Raw genomic sequence first — 20935 nt, 5'->3', positions numbered from 1 at the left:
AGTCAGAGGGCCCGGGAAGGAGCGCTGGAATTGCGGCCCAGCAGGCCACGAAGCCTGGGCCAAAATTTGCGTCGCCCGGCCGACTGAAATGCACCGACGGTCGGCCGGGGCCTGTTGGAGTATTGCGCTCAAGTCCATGCGGGCCCGGGGCCGGAAGAGAGGGCCCTGCGCCTTGGCCGTCAGGAGCGGGCCCATAGCCCTGAGCAGCGCACCGGTAAGGGGACGGGGGGGTCCCTGAGACCGGGTGCCTGTGAAGATAGAGGCAGCTCCCTAGGAGGCGTGACAGAGACGCCAGCATAACCCCTCTGTCAGGGGCAGCTAGGTGCGGCCCTCCGGGCCCTGTTGCAGTATTCCTCTCGCAGGGAGAGGGGAGGCAATGCGGCTGAACCTGTGTTGCAGCATTCTGCAGCTGCCTTCAGGAGCGGTGGGGCCAGGAGGGGAGGGAGCAGGGGCCAGCCTAGGTCCAGAGGCACCAGTATAGGGGTCAGGCACGCGGGGGGGGGGGGGGGGTGAGAGACATAGGGCTGGAGAAGCCACCCTCGGCCCGTTCCAGCAGGGTCACCCCTTCAGCTACTGGCAATGTAGTGGCAGGACGCTGGAAAATGGACTTGGTATGCGGGTGACCCTTGCGCTGGCGGGATGTAGGGGAGCTAGGCTGCCCTGGTCCACCTTGCCTTCTGTGGGGGAGGCAGCAGCAGTGCGGGTGACCGGCCCTGGCACAGCTCAACCCCGGGAGACACCAACCAACAAGAATAAACTGAGATTAAACGGGTGTATCATCAAAAATAAATCCTTTATTGAATTAATGACACAAAAAACAAGACATGCGACAACAGATAAAAAATGGCTACATCTGAGGAGGTATGTTAACACAAATGAGACATGGGGAGGAGGGGTTTTGGAGTATGCAATGTACAAAAGGCGGTAGAAAAAAGGAGTACAATACCTCACTGATTTCTGTATGTATAACTGCAACCACAGATATAAAAATGCAAAAGTGCAAATACTGAGTGGCAAAACACCATATCAAAAAAGTGGTTGCAGATAACACTGCGACATATGGATGTCTGATGGTTCCAAGTTATGGGACCATATAACAGCCAACAGAAGGTTAAAGTGCAAGTGCATAAGAAGTCACCATATCAAATGGTCAGATACCACAATTGCAGCTGTGGTGACAGCTTAAACCTCCAAATACATGCAAAACTGGCTCAGGTGCACAGTAAACATCCACCTGTGGATAACCCAAGTGGGTATAGCTGAGCACCTAGACCCAAAGAGCACATCCCTCAAAGTCCACAACAATATAGCATGTCTACATACCCATAGATGTGGGGATGTACACCTCAGGAGAGCCACGTAACCCCGACGCGCGTTTCGGCGGATGCCTTCCTCTGGGGGTGAGGCTCTCCTTGTGAATGTGCTTCTTATAAAGAGCCCTACACACCTGTATCACATATCAAATTGATCTAGGAACGCCCCATTGTAATCAGGACATTGGGAGGAGGGAAAGTTAAGGGGCGGGCAAAGTAGTGCAGCCGGCCAATGGCCAGTTAGCAGGCCAGCCGCACCCCCTGCCCCACCCGTATGATGCGTCAGAGCCGCGATGGCCAATCGTGCCCCCGTAAACGCCCACAAAAAGACAGGGAGGTGGGCGCGGCCCCCTGATGGCCAGTCACGAGGCCGCACACCTCTCCGCCCACTTGATGCGTCGGTCACGTGACGGCCAGTCACATGCTCCGACCTGTCACAGATGGTAAACCACTCCTCCAGGAAGGTCCTTCAGACAAAGTGGATCATAAATTGTAGCACTTAGCTGGTAAAGCAAATGCGTCCATAACATGGGAAACCCTCGCAATCAAAGTACTCAGCATATTCAATGTATACTATTATTGCACTAGAATGGCAAATTACATTAAACTATATATATATATATATATATATATATATATATATATATATATATATATATATATACACACACCACATATACACACACATATATATACATACATACTAACAAAGTGGAAAATCTATAAGAACGTGAGATTAGAGATTTATAGCGCCACACAAAGTTCAGGGAGCGCAGGTGCTGTACCTGCGCTCCTTGGACTTTGTGTGGCTGTCGTGGCCCATAACAGGTAGGAACTAGTGTTAGGGACCACTCATAAAGGCGACCGGCTTATTACGCTTTGGCCAAAATGTACACCAATGCCTTATTCAACATCCAGCATAAAGGCAGGGCAGTGTTGGTTTGTAGAGTACGATTGCATTTGTGTTTTTGCGTTTGTATCTGTATTTCGCCATAGCAATGTGCACCTGCATACAAGGTTGTGCGGACTGAACCCCCCACATAAATAAAATTTAGTTTTAAAAGATGATAATTACTCTTACCGGTAATTGGATTTTCCGTATAGCCTCCACAACGGCACTTCAGCAGGAGGGTACCCCGCCCCCAGGGACAGGAAACGACGTAGAAAGCAGAAGTTTAAATGCCTCCTCCCCCTTACCTTCTCCAGTAAATACCAAAGGAACCAGGATGATGGAAAATCCAATTACCGGTAAGAGTAATTATCTTTTCCGTACGCCTCCCACAACGGCACTTCAGCAGGAGGAATAACAAAGGAATCCATTAGGGGGGGTACTGCCGCCGACAGGACTTTTCGGATTTGTCGTTCGGACGTATTGGACTGAACGTCCAACCTGTAGTGGTTAAAAAAGGTGGAAGGATTTGCCCACGTAGCGGCCTGGCAGATCTGTGACAAGGAGGCGGAAGCAGATTCTGCCTAGGAGGTGGAGACTGCCCTGGTTGAATGGGCTTTTAGACCCCCTGGAGGAGTAAGACCTTTAACTGTATAGGCCATTGCAATGGTCTTTCTTATCCAGCGGGCTATAGTAATCTTTGAAGCTGCCTGCCCCCTATTTTGGCCTGCATACTGGACCAGAAGACGGTCGGACTTTCGCAGTCCCTTGGTGGCTTCCAGATAGCCAAGAATACATCTACGTACATCTAGATGGTGGAAACGTTCTTCCCTCGGAGACTTCGCCCTTGCGCAGAAGGAAGGTAAGGAGATCTCCTGTTGGCAGTGGAATTTAGAGAAAACCTTTGGTTAGAAGGAGGGTTCATGTCTCAAAACAATCCTATCGTTAAAGATGGTTAGATATGGAGGTCTGCATGATAGAGCGTGGATTTCCCCCACTCTCCTGGCTGAAGTGATAGCTATGAGAAAAGCTGATTTAAAGGACAGCAACCTGAGGGGGATTGACTCAAGAGGTTCAAAGGGATGGTCCATAAGGACGGAAAGGACCAAATTAAGGTCCCAAGGCGGAACCGTAGATCTAATAACTGGGTGAAGTCTGCTGGCTCCCTTTATGAACCTCTTGACCACATCCAAATCCGCCAATCTCATATCCAAGAAGGCACTAAGGGCTGAAATCTGGACTTTAATTGTACTGACACGAAGACCTTTTCCTAGCCCTTTCTGAAGGAAGTCCAGGATTACCCTCATATCTGGGGGAAGAGTGGGATTCCAGGATTCCTTGGCAAATGAAAGGAAGGCTTTCCAAGTTCTCCAGTAGATATTGGAAGTTACTTGCTTCCTGCTAGAGAGCAATGTAGAAATAACTGCATCTGAGAAGCCCTTGGACTTCAAAATGGAGCGCTCAAATTCCAAGCTGTCAATTTTAGTTGACCGATTGCTGGATGCCAGGCTGGGCCCTGATGGAGAGGGTCCGGAGACTGAGGAAGGGTCCAGAAGTCCCCCTTGGAGAGGTTCAGAAGGAGGGAGAACCAAGGCCTTTTGGGCCAGTCTGGAGCCACTAGGATGACATGGGCTCGTTCCTCTATTATCTTTGCCAGCACCTTTGGTATAAGCTGGAAAGGAGGGAACGCATATAGCAGACCCAAAGGCCATGGACCCGCTAAGGCATCCACTCACCGGGTGGTCCTTTGCCGAGAGGGAATAAAAAAAGGTCCACCTGATTGTTCTTCTGGGAAGCAAAGAGGTCTATACTTGGGACTCTCCATCTGCTGCAGATGTTCTGGAATACCGCTTTTTTGAGGCTCCACTCCCCTGGCCAAATTCTCTTCCTGCTCAGGAAGTCTGCTAGAGTGTTCTCGCGCCCATTTAGATGGACCGCGGTTATGGACTGGATGTTTGACTCTGCCCAAGAAAAGCTCTGAGATGCTATCCGACAAAGGGAACTGCTTCTTGTGCCCCCTTGCTTGTTGAGATATACCACCGTGGTGGAATTGTCGGAGAGGATTTTCACGTTTCTTCCTCGGATGACTGGAGTCAGGGCTTTTAGGGCCAGAAACAGTCAGAAGCTCTTTGGCGTTTGAAGAAAGGGGAAGGGTCTCTGCATTCCAGGACCCCTGTAACAACTGACCCTGACAATGGGCTCCCCAGCCTCCCCCGCTTGGGTCTGTTGTTACCACTATTTGACTGGAAAGCCTCCAAGGGACCCCCTTGACTAGGTTTTTCTCGTTCAGCCACCACTGTAAGGAGAGTCTGACTCCTGGAGGTAAGGTAACTCTTTTTTCCAGGGAGAAGACGCTCTTGTTCCACTGTTTTAGCAGGAATTCTTGAAGAGGTCTCCCGTGAGCCTGGGCCCATTTCACCGCAGGAATCGTCGATGTCATGAGTCCCAGAATTTTCATAATCCTTCGGGACGTGACCTTTGTCTGGTTTAAAAAGACAGAAATCCTTAACCTGATGTCCCGGATCTTTTGTTCTGGAAGAAAAGAGGTCATTTGGGTGGAATCCAGAAGAATACCTAAAAAGATCATCTTTTGGCTGGGTGATAGATTTAATTTTTCTAGATTTAGTTTCCAACCTAGGGATGTTAAGGTCTCCAGGACGAACTTCACCTGTGACTGCAGTTGAGTCTGGGAGGCTGCTGTAATGAGAAAATCGTCTAAATACGGTATGAAGTTTATCCCCTTCTGGTGAAAAAAAAGCCGAGATTTCTGCAATGATCTTTCTGAACACTCTGGGTGCAGAGGCCAGGCCAAAGGGTAACACCTGAAACTGGAGAGTGTTACCATGGAGCAGCCCTGAGTCAAAAGGTTCACTGAAGATTTTACTGTCTCCATTTTGAACCTCTTGTATTTTATGAACTTGTGGACCACTGAGGAAGAGGTGTATACCTCGAAACGCGTTTGGGCAAGTCAAGACAGTGAGCCTTCTCTCTCCCCTGAACACTATAAGTGAACCGTTGAGCGACAGCTTCGGTCGGGGCCATCGATACAGCAAGCTTTTAACACAGAGCCGGTGACGCTATAGGCACACGCTACTACGATCCAAGTTGGTGAGTCACGTGAGACGTCACGTCAGACTCGTACCACGTGGGACGCCGCGTTAACATCATCCAGCCATTACCTCGAGTCCCCATACAAGTGGTGCGGACATACAGAGGGTAAGATATTCTGGCTGTCTTATCAGAAAAGAGAACTCTTGTGTTTTATGCCTGACCTGATCTGTCCGTAATCGGATGTTATATATGGGACTTTGTGGAAGCCTGATATCCCCAAGTGATATACTTGTAAAAGATCTCTTAATACGATAGTTTGCCCATACCATCTGTGACGATTCAACACCAGATGTGTGCTGTCCTATGGACTTTCTGGACATTTTATTATTGATAAGGATCCTCATCTAATTTGTTATATCATTTATTTTATTGTTTTTATATATATGTGGTAGTATAATAAATTTAATTGTGAACCACTGTCTCCTGTTCCCTTATACGGAGTGCCCCTCATTCTTTTATTATACTATTCTTTTCCTGTGCGGTCTGGGTGGACCGAGAGGTGTGCACCCTGTCCATTCAGTATTGGGGTGAGCCGCTGATTTTCATATTTCTTATTTTATGAACTTGTTGAGGCACTTTAGATTGATAATTGCTCTGAAAGAGCCATTGGGTTTCTTTACAAGAAAAATTGGGGAGTAGAAACCCCTTCCCTCTTGATCTGCTGGAACTGGAACCACCGCTGTTTTTTTCTAACAAAAGGGAAATTTGTGACTCTAGAAGATTGTGATCTGATTTTAATCTTTTGTTCAAAACAAATCTGTCTGGAGGGAGAGTGCAAAATTCCAGCTGGTATCCCTGACTAATTACGTCTAGGACCCAGGCTGAATTTGAGATTTTTTCCCAAGCCGGGGCAAACCCTTTCAATCTCCCCCCCACCGGGTTCCTGGCGTCATTGGGAGGACTGTTTTGTAGATTTATCCTGACTAAAGAGGAAATTTCTACCTCTCCCCTTTGAGGACTGCCAAGAACTAGAGGGATCCTTTTTCCTACGGTCCTGTCTACCCTTTCTTTGGGGGGGCGAAAGGAGCGACGCTGTTGGAAGAACCTGGACTCTGGTGGAAACCCCTTTTTCTATCAGAGGCCTTTTCAAGAAGGTCATCTAAGACTGAACCGAAAAGACGATCTCCTTCGCAAGCGATACTGCAGAGTTTATTTTTTGAAGCAGTATCACCTGACCAAGAGCGTAACCAGACTGACCTCCTTGCAGTGTTAGAAAGAGCCGCCGACCTAGCTGATAACTTTACCAGGTCGGCAGAAGCGTCTGCCAGGAAATTAGAGGCCTGTTTCAAAATCGGCAAGGAGGCCAGGAGATCCTCTCTGGGGGTGTCAGAGACCAGGTGTTCCTCCAGCTGAGAGAGCCAGATCTAGCAGTATAGGTAGCAGCTATGCTAGGTCTCAACATGGCGGTATTGGATTCCCAAGCCTTTTTAAGCACGGATTCACATTTCTTGTCCATAGCATCCTTTAATAAGCCGACATCTTCAAAAGGTAAGGCTGCCTTTTTAGAAATACGTGCGACAGGGGCGTCAACCTTTGGCGTTTTATCCCAAAGAGCCGAATCTTCCTCGCTAAAAGGATATTTTCTTTTAAAGACTTTTGAAGTACCAGCCCTTTTCTCTGGGTCCTTCCATTCATCCCGTATAAGCTTTCGGATCCTGTCATGGATCGGGAACACTCTCCTCTTCCTATCACCCAGCCCCTTGAAGATTTGATCCTGGACCGACTGTGACTGTCGGTCCAGGATCAAGGAGGGTCCTGAGTCAGACGAATCATTATCATCGTCGTCCTCCATATCCCATTCTATCTGGGTCTCCGTGACCACTTTAGAAGTGGAAGGTTTTTGGGAAAGGAACGCCATTTTTGCTTCCACTGCTGAGCTCACTTCTTCTCTTATAATGGAACGTAAATTCTCCACAAGAGAAGGTGAATCTTCAACCATTATTTTGTCTGTACATCTTTGGCAGATGGTTTTTTACTCTGTACTGCCAGATGCTTTTTGCAAATAGCAGATTTTCTTTTCTGTGCAGATTCCCCACTCCTTCCGGATTCTCTATTCTGAAAGAACAAAGAAAAAGAGCGGGAGCTCCTTTACTATAGGGGAAGGAGTGGGGCAACTGTCACCAGGAATAACCCACAGGTGATTTAAAAAAATCACTCCGGAGGAGGCTTACCGGACTGGGGGCCTTAGGGGCATCAGAATGCTTCTCCTGCTGCAGAGACATGCTGAGGATCCACTGCTGCTCTGCTGGAGACACTGAGCGGCGTTTTCCAGCTTCCCGCCGCCAATTTGAATCCATTTCCGGGTCACCTGACCTGCCTGCGCGTCACCTGGCCAAGCCGAGGTCACGTGACCGGATCTCGCGAGATCTCGGCCCAGAGACCCCGCGCGCCTTCTGGCCCTGCAAGCGGCTTCTTCCTGAGCCGGTGCACCGTCTGGTGGCTGCCTGAAGCGAAGACTTATGCCGGAAGCAAGCGGTGGGAGCAGTATCTCGCCCCCAGCGTCCGCCGCTCTGCCACAGCCCTCCTGCAAAGCAGGGAATACTCACCGCAAGCTGGGCGCATGGAACTTCAGCAGGAGGGAGCCTGCCCACTTTCCACTCATCCCAAGGGACAGGAAACGACTGGAGAAGGTAAGGGGGAGGAGGCATTTAAACTTCTGCTTTCTACATAGTTTCCTGTCCCTGGGGGCGGGGTACCCTCCTGCTGAAGTGCCGTTGTGGGAGGCATACGGAAAAAAAGGTCTAATTTCTCATAGGTAATTTTTGTTATGCATGCTTGACCTTCCTATCTAATTTAGATCCACAATTTGAGAATATTCTCCATAACCTGGAAGCCTGTATCAGCCGCTTCTATCACGATGAGCTGCTCCTCGGATCACCATAAGCCGCATGTCAGTGCCTCGGCTTCTCCGGCGAAGAGACGCTCTTTGAACAGCGTGGGCCGGAGGCGCGTCACCATGTGCCCCCGGAGGTATGTCTCCCGCTTCGCCAGCCGCGCTACTCCGTAACCTCCTACACAACGGGATAGTAGCGTGGCATTACAGGAGAGGCTCCACCTTTTTATTTTGTAGGTTCTGTTCCTGGGGGCGGATCCTCTCTCTCCGTGGTGCTGTCGTTGGGTGGAGGGAAAAAAACCCACTTTATTTCTTCCAGACCATTGAACATATGATTATGAACAGTCCTCTAAACTTTGACATCCTTAATCTCCATTACTGCTCTCACTGCCTTGAACAGTTCATTATGCTCTTCCGAAGAAAATAAACCTCTCATATTCCTCATCAGACGAAATACCTGACTCCAACCCAGAAACTCTGACTTCCAAAATCAGATTGCTAATTCAGAGGAAGTATTAGATGTGCCTCTTATTGCTCTGTGTTTGGAAGTAGAAAGCTGACATGCCAATGAGCCAAATTCGCCAAGGCTGTATACATTTCTTGACACACAAGCCCCTTCATTTCATCTCAAGGAAGGAACCTCTTCAACAATGTAATCTATGTATTTTTATAGACTATTAGTGGATTTTTCAGGTAATTTTACAGGAGATGTCCCATCTTATAGGAATGTGACTTCTTCACATTTTTTTCAGGTCTAACAGATGCATCCTTATCACTTACAACACCAATATCAGTAGTATCTGCTTTCTTGGGTCAGAGGTAGACTTAACCCGTGCACCACAAAGCATCAGGCAGAACACCTATGACATTACCAGTACTCAGAATCCTCTCAAAACAGGGATTTCAATAGTCCATCCAATAAGCCCCCTTGGTTACGTCAGAGCAGAGATTATCAGGTAGCGGGCTGTCAGTTACAACAGGAGAGACTCAGTTTGCCATGGCTTCTCCCCCTCCAATGGCACACAAAGGCTACGGGATCTGGAGCATCACACTGGGCATAATAAAACCTAGACTCACTTGCCCAAGGTGGGGCTCTACAGACTGCACTGTAGTCAGTCTGTTGGTCTTCTCCCCACCTGAAGGGCCAAGAAAACGATGAGAAAATGAAGGGCCCATTTAACTTTCCCTTCTCTACCTGGTGAGAGAAGGACTCTCATGGTAAGGTTCCGTCATGGAGACTAGAGTGAGAAGGAAAACCTGTATGATCTGTGACATTGCAAAATTGTATAAGATCTGCCTGTCTTAGAACTTAACTGCTGTATCTGAACATTGTTCATCAGTAACGAACTGGTCTACTGTTAGCCTGGTGTCATATTTGTCTGCAAAAACACCCACATCCATCTGCTGCCAGGGACCCTACCTTGCATCTCAGAACTCATCACCATCAAGGGAACCACCACCAGGCAGAAGATGCCCCAAAATTAGGGTGTGCCCTGAAGGGAAGAAAGGTGCACCCTTCCCATCACTGCATGGCCCAGGGGAGAGAGTCAGAGTGACAACCATCATTCTTGCTACTATCACTCCCATCCACTCTTGGGCTCATTGCAAATTTACCGACTACAATGCCTGCTGTAAAAAAAAAAAAAAATGTAAGAAGAAAAAGATAACACAATGATGAAGACTCTGAAAAGCCTTGTAAAACAGAGGAATCAGCTTGCCAATTCCACTGCTCTCTCAACTGTATAGTTACACCCACCTTATTTATTAATCGGTCAAGTTGGTTTAGGAGAACCTTGCTGTGTCTCTGTGATGAGCATACTACCTTATTCTCAAATAATTCACTAATTTTCTGAAATCCTTTGCCTTTAAAAGCATCAGTGATGAGCGTTTCCAGCTAGAAAAAATAAAAATAAAAAGTAGATTACAAAAGGATTTAACTTTCTTAGTAAAGAGTAAATCTGCTCATGCTACCTACAATACTTAGCTGTGATAAACCGTACTGTTGTATCCACAGTAATAGTAGACACTTATCAATCTGCATGCTACAAACTGTACTCACAGTATAATAGCATTCACATACTAAAAAGGGATTGTCCAATTTGAAACTTCTTGGGAGCAAATTGCAGTGAGACTACTTAATGAGTCCCCTCCAATTCACCCTCTCATCCAGGCTGCAACAGGGAAGTCATGTATACCACTGCAGCCAAAGCAACAGGTCATGGCTGCAACCCTGCTAGGAGTGCATAGAGGCGACCTGAAAAGGAGGGGTGCTCAGGAACGAAAAACAAGACTTTTGTGAACTCCCCTGTAAGATTTCTCTCTCGCTTAGTTCATTGGAGGGACACAGGACCGTGGGTATAGCTGCATGCTGCCACTAGGAGGCGACACTAGGCTGAAAAGTGATAACTTCTCCCCTGCAGGCTAAGGCTATAACCCCTCCAGCCAGGAAAGAGCATATCAGTTTGTGCCCAAGCAATAGGAGAAGAAAGAAAAAAAAAAACACATACGGTAAACAACCAATAACTGACAAATGTCAGTCGGATCGAACCAGAACTGAGGACGAACTGAGGACCATACTGGCCCACCAACCGCTATCATTTGCGGCAAACAGAACACTGGGTGGGAGCTGTGTCCCCCAATGAACTAAGCGAGAAAGATTTCACAGGCGAGTTCACAAAAATCTTGTTTTCTTGCTCGTATCATTGGGGGACACAGGACCGTGGGACGTCCTAAAGCAGTCCACCGGGAGGGAAACAAACCACACGCCCATGGAGAAAAATGCCCTTGAGGATGTGTAATCCACTGCCGCCTGCAAGACCTTGCTGCCCAGAGCAGCATCCGTCGATGCCTAGGAAAGCACCCGGTAAAACTTTGTGAACGTGATGGAAGACCAAGACACTGCCTCCCACCACTAGAAGCAATGCCTGGAGTAGATGAACTCGAGAAGTGCCGATCACTGGTCGGGTAGGCCATAACTCCGCTGGCCAGTGCCACGTCCTAGGAGCGGAGTGCCCAAGCAACTGTCAGGCAGACATACCTGGAAAAACATCCCTTTGGAGGTCGTCAGCTATGACAAGGACCTCCATGAAAAAAAACTGGTAAAAGTCAGTACAGCGGAAAGCGCTAGTTATGGACCAGCAAACCTTAGAGGCCAAATTAGAAGGCTGATGGAGAGCCCGCTCTTTAAAATGCGAGGGAGAAAGAAGAGAATACCATGTCGGAGATGACTTGGAAAGCGGCGACTACCTTATGCAAATGACAGAAGAAAAATGTACGTACAAGAAGGCGCTATCAACTCGGAAGTCGTCCCAACTGTGGAAGCAGAACCAAACCCAGTCCGCAGGATGATCCTCTAGTTAAGAGAACACCCTTAGGAAGCGGTAAATTGGTAGACTAATGCTCCTAGAGCCTTCGGGCTTGTGGTGAGACTTCTAGCAAGAGAAGCTGCTTGAGAAACTACTGAGAAAAAAAAATTCCTGAGCCAGGCATGCCCAACTGCAGGCCAAAGAACCAATACCTCAGATAAAGGTAGAAGCAAAAACCGATGTGAGCATCACCGGTGATGGGAAGCCCCTTAAGTGACATATATTGACCATGCGGAAACACTGCCTGGAAGGGCAGATGGCCAAGATGAGAGCATACTCTTCGTGGAAAAAAAAAAATAGATCTCGGATTCCATAGCCATACAACCCATTGATACTGGTTGAGTAGACCGAAGGGGAAGATGGTCAGCCATCCAGCTAGAGGAAGGACAGGAAAGAAAAGGGTGTTCCGTTCCAGGAACGAAACCTCTACCAGTGGTGGCAAGGCGTGACAGACACCCACTCTGCCCAGCATGGGGGGGAACCCATAGTCCACCCCCGGAATGAGCAGTGAAAGGAATGACCACTATCGGCTTGAGATGACACAGACAGTAATCCTATCTGAAGAAAGGCATCACTGTAGTGGTAGAAGAGTGCCGCAGGGACTAAGCTACCCAGTAGAGCGCACCCAAAGGAAGGTGCTGATAGCTATGGTATTTACGCCATTGCAAAGCCCGAGTTGACGACACAAGAACAGTTGTCAGAGCAACGGTCAATTAACAGTAGTGTAGACCATTAAGAGGCCAGGGCTAAAGCCCATTGCCATCAGAGACTGGCACTCTACCAAATCTCTTGGTAATGTAATACACCGCCTGAGGAGGAGGCCATACAAGGGAAGCCACAAGAGTAATGCTAACACCATACTCCAGCTGAGGAGGAGGCCACACCGTAGAGGATACAGATTCCAGATTCAGAAGAAACAGTCATCTGACGAAGGAACTGTGCAGTAGGAACCCTAGCATGTAGTGGAGGTGCAAATACCCCTTGTACAGTAGGAGCTACAGCATGCTCCACCAGCGTAAAACTGAGGGAGAGGCCTAAGGATACCCCGAAGTAGCATGGTACCATGCTGTCTCAGTTAAGTAGAGCCATCCTGAGGCACTCAGTCTAAAAAGAGGGCTAAATTTTCGGCGCCCGTCCGAACGAATAGCCAGCCGGGAAGCGGAATGTCCAGAGCCTTGGTTGCATACCGGCCGCGGGTGCTCACCCCGAAGGCCGGATAACGTGAGGCCGCGGAATGCTAGAAATGTGTCCTGTTAGATAGCGGACGCAGACCCCACAGGCCGGGACGAATATCCGGACTTAAATAACTAGATAAGGGGAACCCAGGCCCCCACACATGGACAGAAGCCCAAAACCTACATCGGGGGGCTGAGGTAATGTGGAGCCCTCACCAGGGAATGGACATGAAAAATTTCCCCCATTTTATGACGAGGTGACCAGTGAGAATACTTACCCAATCCGGACTACTCACCCCATCTTCATCTTCTCTTCACCCCTTCTCAGAGTACCAGCAGGATCACCTTTTCAGCAGCTGGCACCCAAAGTGGCAGGAGACTGGAATGGTGGGAGGGTCTCGCCGGATTCAGGTGACTCTTTGGCTGGCGGGAAGCAGGGGAGCTGGGCTGCCCTGGTCCACTTTTGCTTCTTGGGGAGGGCGAGCGATTCAAACACTGGCCTTGCTCCCGGGGTAGACAGAGTGGCTAGGCGACTGTTTCCCCAAACCTAAAAGGAAAAAGATAAAATAATAAAGTAAGTCGCCCTGCAAAAGCAGGGAGGTCTGCCTCCTACGACACTAAGCTAAAAACTGATATGCTCTCTCCAGGCTAGAGGGGATATAGCCATCAGGGGAGGAGTTATCACTTTTCAGCCTAGTGTCGCCTCCTAGTGGCAGCAAGTAGCTATACCCACTGTCCTATGTCCCCCAATGATACGAGCGAGAAATAAGATAATTATTTCAGCATCCCTGCAGTTTTCCTCCAAGAAATTTCAACACAGCCAACCCCTTTAAGTTAATCCACTATCAATAGTTCCAATGTACTAGAACACCTGGATAGATCATTTTCTGAAAATCAGCCTCTGCGTGTTGCACCTCTTATGAAAATTAACAAATATTTTGCTGACCTTCGCAAACATTTCAATTTTTAGAGCACAGATTAGATTTTCTTAAATACTAGGGTCAATACTAGTTTTAATGATATTTCTAAATAAAATATCTCCCCTGTATGTGACCCAAACCTCAGACTCATTTTCAACAGGCGGCAAAGTGCTATTGCCATCTTCTAAAGTGATCGCCAAGTAATGCGCTTCTGTGGGGACAGGGGGTCTGACTTCAGATTCCCACCACTTAATAGAATAAAGGGGCAGCAGAGCCAATTTAGCACTACCCCCCTCCATCATTTTTCCTGCAGTCGGCTGTGCAGAGTACTCGAGCAAAGACCCATTCAATTGAAAGGAGTTGTACTGTAGTTCCTTGCAAAGCACGAAGCCCGAAGTACTGCTGCGCAGGGAGAAACTAAAAGGGAGTACAGGGCTAAACCTACATTCCGATGGGTGGAGCTCAGAACCCCCCCCCCCCCCCCTCCCCACACACAGATTATGAAGTGATGGCATAGCCTAGCATAATTACATCTCTTTATACAAAAGCATTAACCCTTCAAAACACATAGGTAACAAATAATGGCTTGGAATGGTTTTCTGATTTGAATATACCACTTTGATTAGTTGAGGTCTGACTTCTGGAACTCCACCTCTTAACCACCTCAGCCCCCCTAGCTTAAACCCTCTTAATGACCAGACCACTTTTTACAATTCTGCACTACACTACTTTCACAGTTTATTGCTCGGTCATACAACTTACCACCCAAATGAATTTTACCTCCTTTTCCTCTCACTAATAGAGCTTTCATTTGGTGGTATTTCATTGCTGCTGACATTTTTACTTTTTTTTTTTTTTTTATATAAAAAATGACCGAAATTTTTGCAAAAAAAAAAATAATGACTTTTTCACTTTGTTGTACAATTTTTCAAATAAAACTCAATTTCTATATAAATTTTTCTCTAAATGTATTGTTCTACATGTCTGATAAAAAAAAAAAAAAATGCAATAAGTGTATTTATTAGTTTGGGTAAAAGTTATAGCGTTTACAAACTATGGTGCAAAAAAATTAATTTACGCACTTTAACTTTCTGAGCACCTGTCATGTTTCCTGAGGTTCTACAATGCCCAGACAGTAGAAACACCCCACATGACCCCATTTCGGAAAGTAGACACCCCAAGGTATTCGCTGATAGGCATAGTGAGTTCATGGAAGTTTTTATTTTTTGTCACAAGTTAGTGGAAATTGAATAATTTTTTTTGTCTTACAAAGCCTCATATTCCACTAACTTGTGACAAAAAAATAAAAATCTACATGAACTCACCGTACCCCTCACGGAATACCTTGTGGTGTCTTCTTTCCAAAATGGGGTCACTTGTGGGGTATTTATACTGCCCTTGCATTTTAGGGGCCCTAAAGCGCGAGAAGTAGTTTGGAATCCAAATGCGTAAAAATGCCCTGTGAAATCCTAAAAATACTCATTGGAATTTGGGCCCCTTTGCGCACCTAGGCTGCAAAAAAAGTGTCACATGTGGTATCGCCATACTCAGAAGAAGTAGGGCTATATGTTTTGTGGTGTATTTTTACATATACCCATACAGTGTGTGAGAAATATATCTCTGTAAATGACAACTTTTTACTTTTTTTTTTATACAAAGTTGTCAATTTACAGAGATATTTCTTTCACCCAGCATGGTTATATGTAAAAATACACCCCAAAACACATTGCCCTACTTCTCCCGAGTACGGCGATACCACATGTGTGACACTTTTTTGCAGCCTAGGTGCGCAAAGGGATCCAAAATCCAATGAGTACCTTTTAGGAGGGCATTTTTAGGCATTTGGATTCCAGACTTCTCACGCTTTAGGGCCCCTAACTACTTCAGCCCCCCTAGCTTAAACACCCTTAATGACCACACCACTTTTTACAATTCTGCACTACACTACTTTCACCATTTATTGCTCGGTCATGCAACTTACCACCCAAATTAATTTTACCTCCTTTTCTTCTCACTAATAGAGCTTTCATTTGGTGGTATTTCATTGCTGCTGACATTTTTACTTTTTTGTTATTAATCGAAATTTTTGCAAGAAAATGAAATTTTTCACTTCCAGTTGTAAAATTTTTCAAAAAAACGACATCTATATATACATTTTTCTCTAAATTTATTGTTCTACGTGTCTTTGATTAAAAAAATAAAAATAAATTGTTTGGGTAAAAGTTTAAATAGCGTTTACAAACTATAGTACAAAAATGAGCACCTGTCATGTTTCCTGAGGTTCTACAATGCCCAGACAGTAGAAAAACCCCACAAATAACCCAATTTCGGAAAGTAGACACCCTAAGGATATATGCTGATGGGCATAGTGAGTTCATAGAACTTTTTATTTTTTGTCACAAGTTAGCGGAAAATGATGAATTTATTTTTACATTTTTTTCCTTACAAAGTCTCATATTCCACTAACTTGTGACAAAAAATAAAAACTTCCATTAACTCACTATGCCCATCACGAAATACCTTGGGGTGTCTTCTTTCCAAAATGGGGTCACTTGTGGGGTAGTTATACTGCCCTGGCATTTTAGGGGCCCAAATAAGTGCGAAGTAGTTTGAAATCAAAATGTGTAAAAAAAATGGCCTGTGAAATCCTAAAGGTGCTCTTTGGAATGTGGGCCTCTTTGCCCACCTAGGCTGCAAAAAAGTGTCTCACGTGTGGTATCGCCGTACTCAGGAGAAGTTGGGGAATGTGTTTTGGGGTGTCATTTTACATATACCCATGCTGGGTGAGATAAATATCTTGGTCAAATGCCAACTTTGTATAAAAAAAAAAAATAATTGGAAAAGTTGTCTTTTGCCGAGATATTTATCTCACCCAGCATGGGTATATGTAAAATGACACCCCAAAACACATTCCCCAACTTCTCCTGAGTACGGCGATACCACATGTGTGACACTTTTTTGCAGCCTAGGTGGGCAAAGGGGCCCACATTTTAAAGAGCACCTTTAGGATTTCACAGGCCTCTTTACAGATTTTGATTTCAAACTACTTTGCACGCATTTGGGCCCCTAAAATGCCAGGGCAGTATAACTACCCCACAAGTGACCCCATTTTGGAAAGAAGACACCCCAAGGTATTTCGTGATGGGCATAGTGAGTTCATGGAAGTTTTTATTTTTTGTCATAAGTTAGTGGAATATGAGACTTTGTAAGAAAAAAAAAATACATTTTTTCGCTAACTTGTGACGACAAATTACAAAAATTCTAGGAACTCACTATGCCCATCACGAAATACCTTGGGGTGTCTTCTTTCCAAAATGTGGTCACTTGTGGGGTAGTTCTACTGCCCTGGCATTTTAGGGGCCCTAATGCGTGAGAAGTAGTTTGAAGTCAAAATCTGTAAAAAATGCCCTGTGAAATCCGAAAGGTGCTCTTTGGAATGTGGGCCCATTTGCCCACCTAGGCTGCAAAAAAAGTGTCACACATCTGGTATCGCCGTACTCAGAAGTAGGGCAATGTGATTTGGGGTGTCTTTTTACATATACCCATGCTGGGTGAGAGAAATATCTCGGCAAAAGACAACTTTTCCCTTTTTTTTTTTATACAAAGTTGGCATTTGACCAAGATATTTATCTCACCCAGCATGGGTATATGTAAAATGACACCCCAAAACACATTGCCCAACTTCTCCCGAGTACGGCGATACCACACGTGAGACACTTTTTTGCAGCCTAGATGCGCAAAGGGGCCCAAATTCCTTTTAGGAAGGCATTTTTAGACATTTGGACCCCAGACTTCTTCTCACGCTTTAGGGCCCCTAAAATGCCAGGGCAGTATAAATACCCCACATGTGACCCCATTTTGGAAAGAAGACACCCCAAGGTATTCAACGAGGGGCATGAAGAGTTCATAGAATTTATTTATTTTTTGGCACAAATTAGTTAGTGTTTTTTCTCACAAAGTCTCCCTTTCCGCTAACTTGGGACAAAAATTTCAATCTGTCATGGACTCAATATGCCCCTCACGGAATACCTTGGGGTGTCTTCTTTCCGAAATGGGGTCACATGTGGGGTATTTATACTGCCCTGGCATTTTAGGGGCCCTAAAGCGTGAGAAGAAGAAGTCTGGAATATAAATGTCTAAAAAATTTTACGCATTTGGATTCCGTGAGGGGTATGGTGAGTTCATGTGAGATTTTATTTTTTGACACAAGTTAGTGGAATATGAGACTTTGTCAGAAAAATAAAAAATAAAAATAATATCAATTTCCTTTAACTTGTGCCCAAAAAAAATGTCTGAATAGAGCCTTACAGGGGGGTGATCAATTACAGGGGGGTGATCACCCCATATAGACTCCCTGATCACTTCCTGTCATTGATCACCCCCCCGTAAGGCTCCATTCAGACGTCCGTATGTGTTTTACGGATCCACGCATCCATGGATCGGATCCGTAAAACACATATGAACGTCTGAATGGAGCCTTACAGGGGGTGATCAATGACCAGGGGGTGATCAGGGGTTAATAAGTGACCAGGGAGGGGGGGTGTAGTGTAGTGTGGTGCTACTTATTACAGAGCTGCCTGTGGACACCAGAGGACCAGGTATATTAGACGCGGTTATCAAAACAGCATCTAATATACCTGTTAGGGGTTAAGAATAAAATCGCATCTACAGCCTGCCAGCGAACGATCGCCGCTGGCAGGCTGTAGATCCACTCTCTTACCTTACGATCCTGTGAACCTGTGTGCGCACGTTCACAGGAAATCTCGCCTCTTGCGAGAGGACGCGCAGGCGCGTCCACTCGGAATAACAGGGCCGTCGCCAGGACGCAATCCTGCGTACGGCGGTCCTGGGGTGGTTAAAATGCCAGGGCAGTATAAAAAAAATAAAAAATATTTGTCACTGCTGCGGGGCGGGCGTGGGTGTACGCACGTGCGGGCGACCGATCAGGCCAGATCGGGCAAACACTGCGTTTTGGGTGGAGGGCGAGCTAAGGTGACACTAATACTATTATAGATCTGACTGTGATCAGTTCTGATAACTTACAGATACTATAAAGTACCAATGCTGATTAGCGATACGGTGAGCGCTAACTGAAGCTAACTACCTACCAAAGGGGCCTAAACTAACCTAAACCTAACAGTCAATATTGGTGGAAAAAAAAAAGTGACAGTTTAAACTGATCACTTTTTTCCCTTTCAGTAGTGATTGACAGGAGTGATTGACAGGAGTGATCAAGGGGTTAATTGGGGTGATGGGGGGGGGGGGGTGATCTCTGGCTAAATATGTTGTGCTTGGTGTACTCACTGTGATCTGTGCTCTCTGCTGGGACCAACCGACGAAAAGGACCCAGCAGAGAGCACAGAAGCCATTTAACACATTATATTTATAAATATAATGTGTTATATGGCTGGTGGTTCGTTATTTTAAAACTCAACCTGCTAGCGCTGATCATTGGCTGGCAGGCTGGTGACCAACTCCTTCTGCGCCTTTTGCCGACCTGCACGTCATCTTGCGTCTCGCGAGATGACGCGTTAACGAGGAATAACCCGGCCGCCCGCAGGACGCATCCCTGCGTTAGGCGGTCGGGAGGTGGTTAAAGAGGACCTTTCATGGGTCCAGACATTATGAAATAAGTAGCAGCTTGTGTAGGGCATAGAGCAGGGATCTATGAGGGCTTACTATTTCTTTTGGGCACCACTCCGTTCGCCTGCTGTGCCCCTGTTGAATTCTTCCGCCTGGTATGCTAATGAATAGCATGGATAAAGGGAGAAACATAGAATGTGTCGGCAGATAAGAACCATTTGGCCCATCTAGTCTGCCCAATATACTGAATACTATGAATAGCCCCTGGCCCTATCTTATATGAAGGATGGCCTTATGCCTATCCCATGCATGCTTAAACTCCTTCTCTGTATTTGCAGCTAACACTTCTGCAGGAAGGCTATTCCATGCATCCACTACTCTCTCAGTAAAGTAATACTTCCTGTCATTACTTTTAAACCTTTGCCCCTCTAATTTAAAACCATGTCCTCTTGTAGCAGTTTTTCTTTTAAATATTCTCTCCTATTTTACATTGTTGATTCCCTTTATGTATTTAAAAGTTTCTATCATATCGCCTCTGTCTCGTGTTTCTTCCAAGCTGTACATGTTAAGGTCCTTTAATCTTTCCTGGTAAGTTTTATCCTGCAATCCATGTACTAGTTTAGTAGCTCTTCTCTGAACTCTCTCCAAAGTATCAATATCCTTCTAGAGATATGGTCTCCAGAACTGAGCACAATACTCCAAATGAGGTCTCACTAGTGCTCTGTAGAGTGGCATGAGAACCTCCCTCTTTCTACTGGTAATTCCTCTTGCTATACACCCAAGCATTCTGCTAGCATTTCCTGCTGCTCCATGACATTGTCTGCCTACCTTTAAGTCTTCTGAAATAATGACACCTAAATCCCTTTCCTCAGATACTGAGGTAGGACTGTATCACAGATTTTATAGTCTGCTCTTGGGTTTTTACGCCCCAGGTGCAATAATAGGAGACTGCCCTGTTTCTCAATGGGCATCTCCTTTTCCCTGGCTGTAGCGAGGTCCAATAAAGGAAAACGTCACAGACAGGGAGAAGGTGAGTTTTTTTTCCCTCCCTGGCTGTGACGCTCTCCTTATTGGACTGCGCTACAGCCAGGGTGAAGGAGACGCCCATTGAGAGACAGGGAAGTCTCCTCATCCCAGTACCGATGCTATTCATTAGCACACCAGGCAGGAGAATTCAACAGAGGCACAGCAGGCGAACCGAGCGGCGGGGGAAAAAATAAATAAAAATAGTTAGTGCTCTTAGATTCCTGCTCTATGCCCTACATAAATCATCGGCAAAATGGATCCGGCATTTTTTTTTTCCACCTTTTTTGCGATCTGCGCATGCGCAGACCAGAAGGACGGATCCGGCATTTTGAATGCCGGATCCGGCACTAATACATTCCTATGGAAAAAAGTGACAGATCCGGCATTCAGGCAAGTCTTCAGTTTTTTTTCGAAGATAATACCGTAGCATGCTACGGTTTTCTCTTTTGCCTGATCAGGCAAAATGACTGAACGGAAGACATCCGAAACGGATTACTCTCCATTCAGAATTCATGGGAATATAGCTGATCAGTTATTTTCCGGCATTGAGCCCTTTTGACACAACTCAATGCCAGAAAAGAAAAACGCTAGTGTGAAAGTACCCTTGGGCTACTTTCACACTAGCGGTTTTACTGGATCCGGTAGGGTTCAGCAAAAACGCTTCAGTTACTGATAATACAACTGCCTGCATCCATTATGAACAGATCTGGTTGTATGATC

Source organism: Bufo gargarizans, chromosome 5, assembly GCF_014858855.1.
Source record: "Bufo gargarizans isolate SCDJY-AF-19 chromosome 5, ASM1485885v1, whole genome shotgun sequence".
Taxonomy (NCBI): Eukaryota; Metazoa; Chordata; class Amphibia; order Anura; family Bufonidae; genus Bufo; species Bufo gargarizans.
This window is presented reverse-complemented; position numbering follows the sequence as displayed.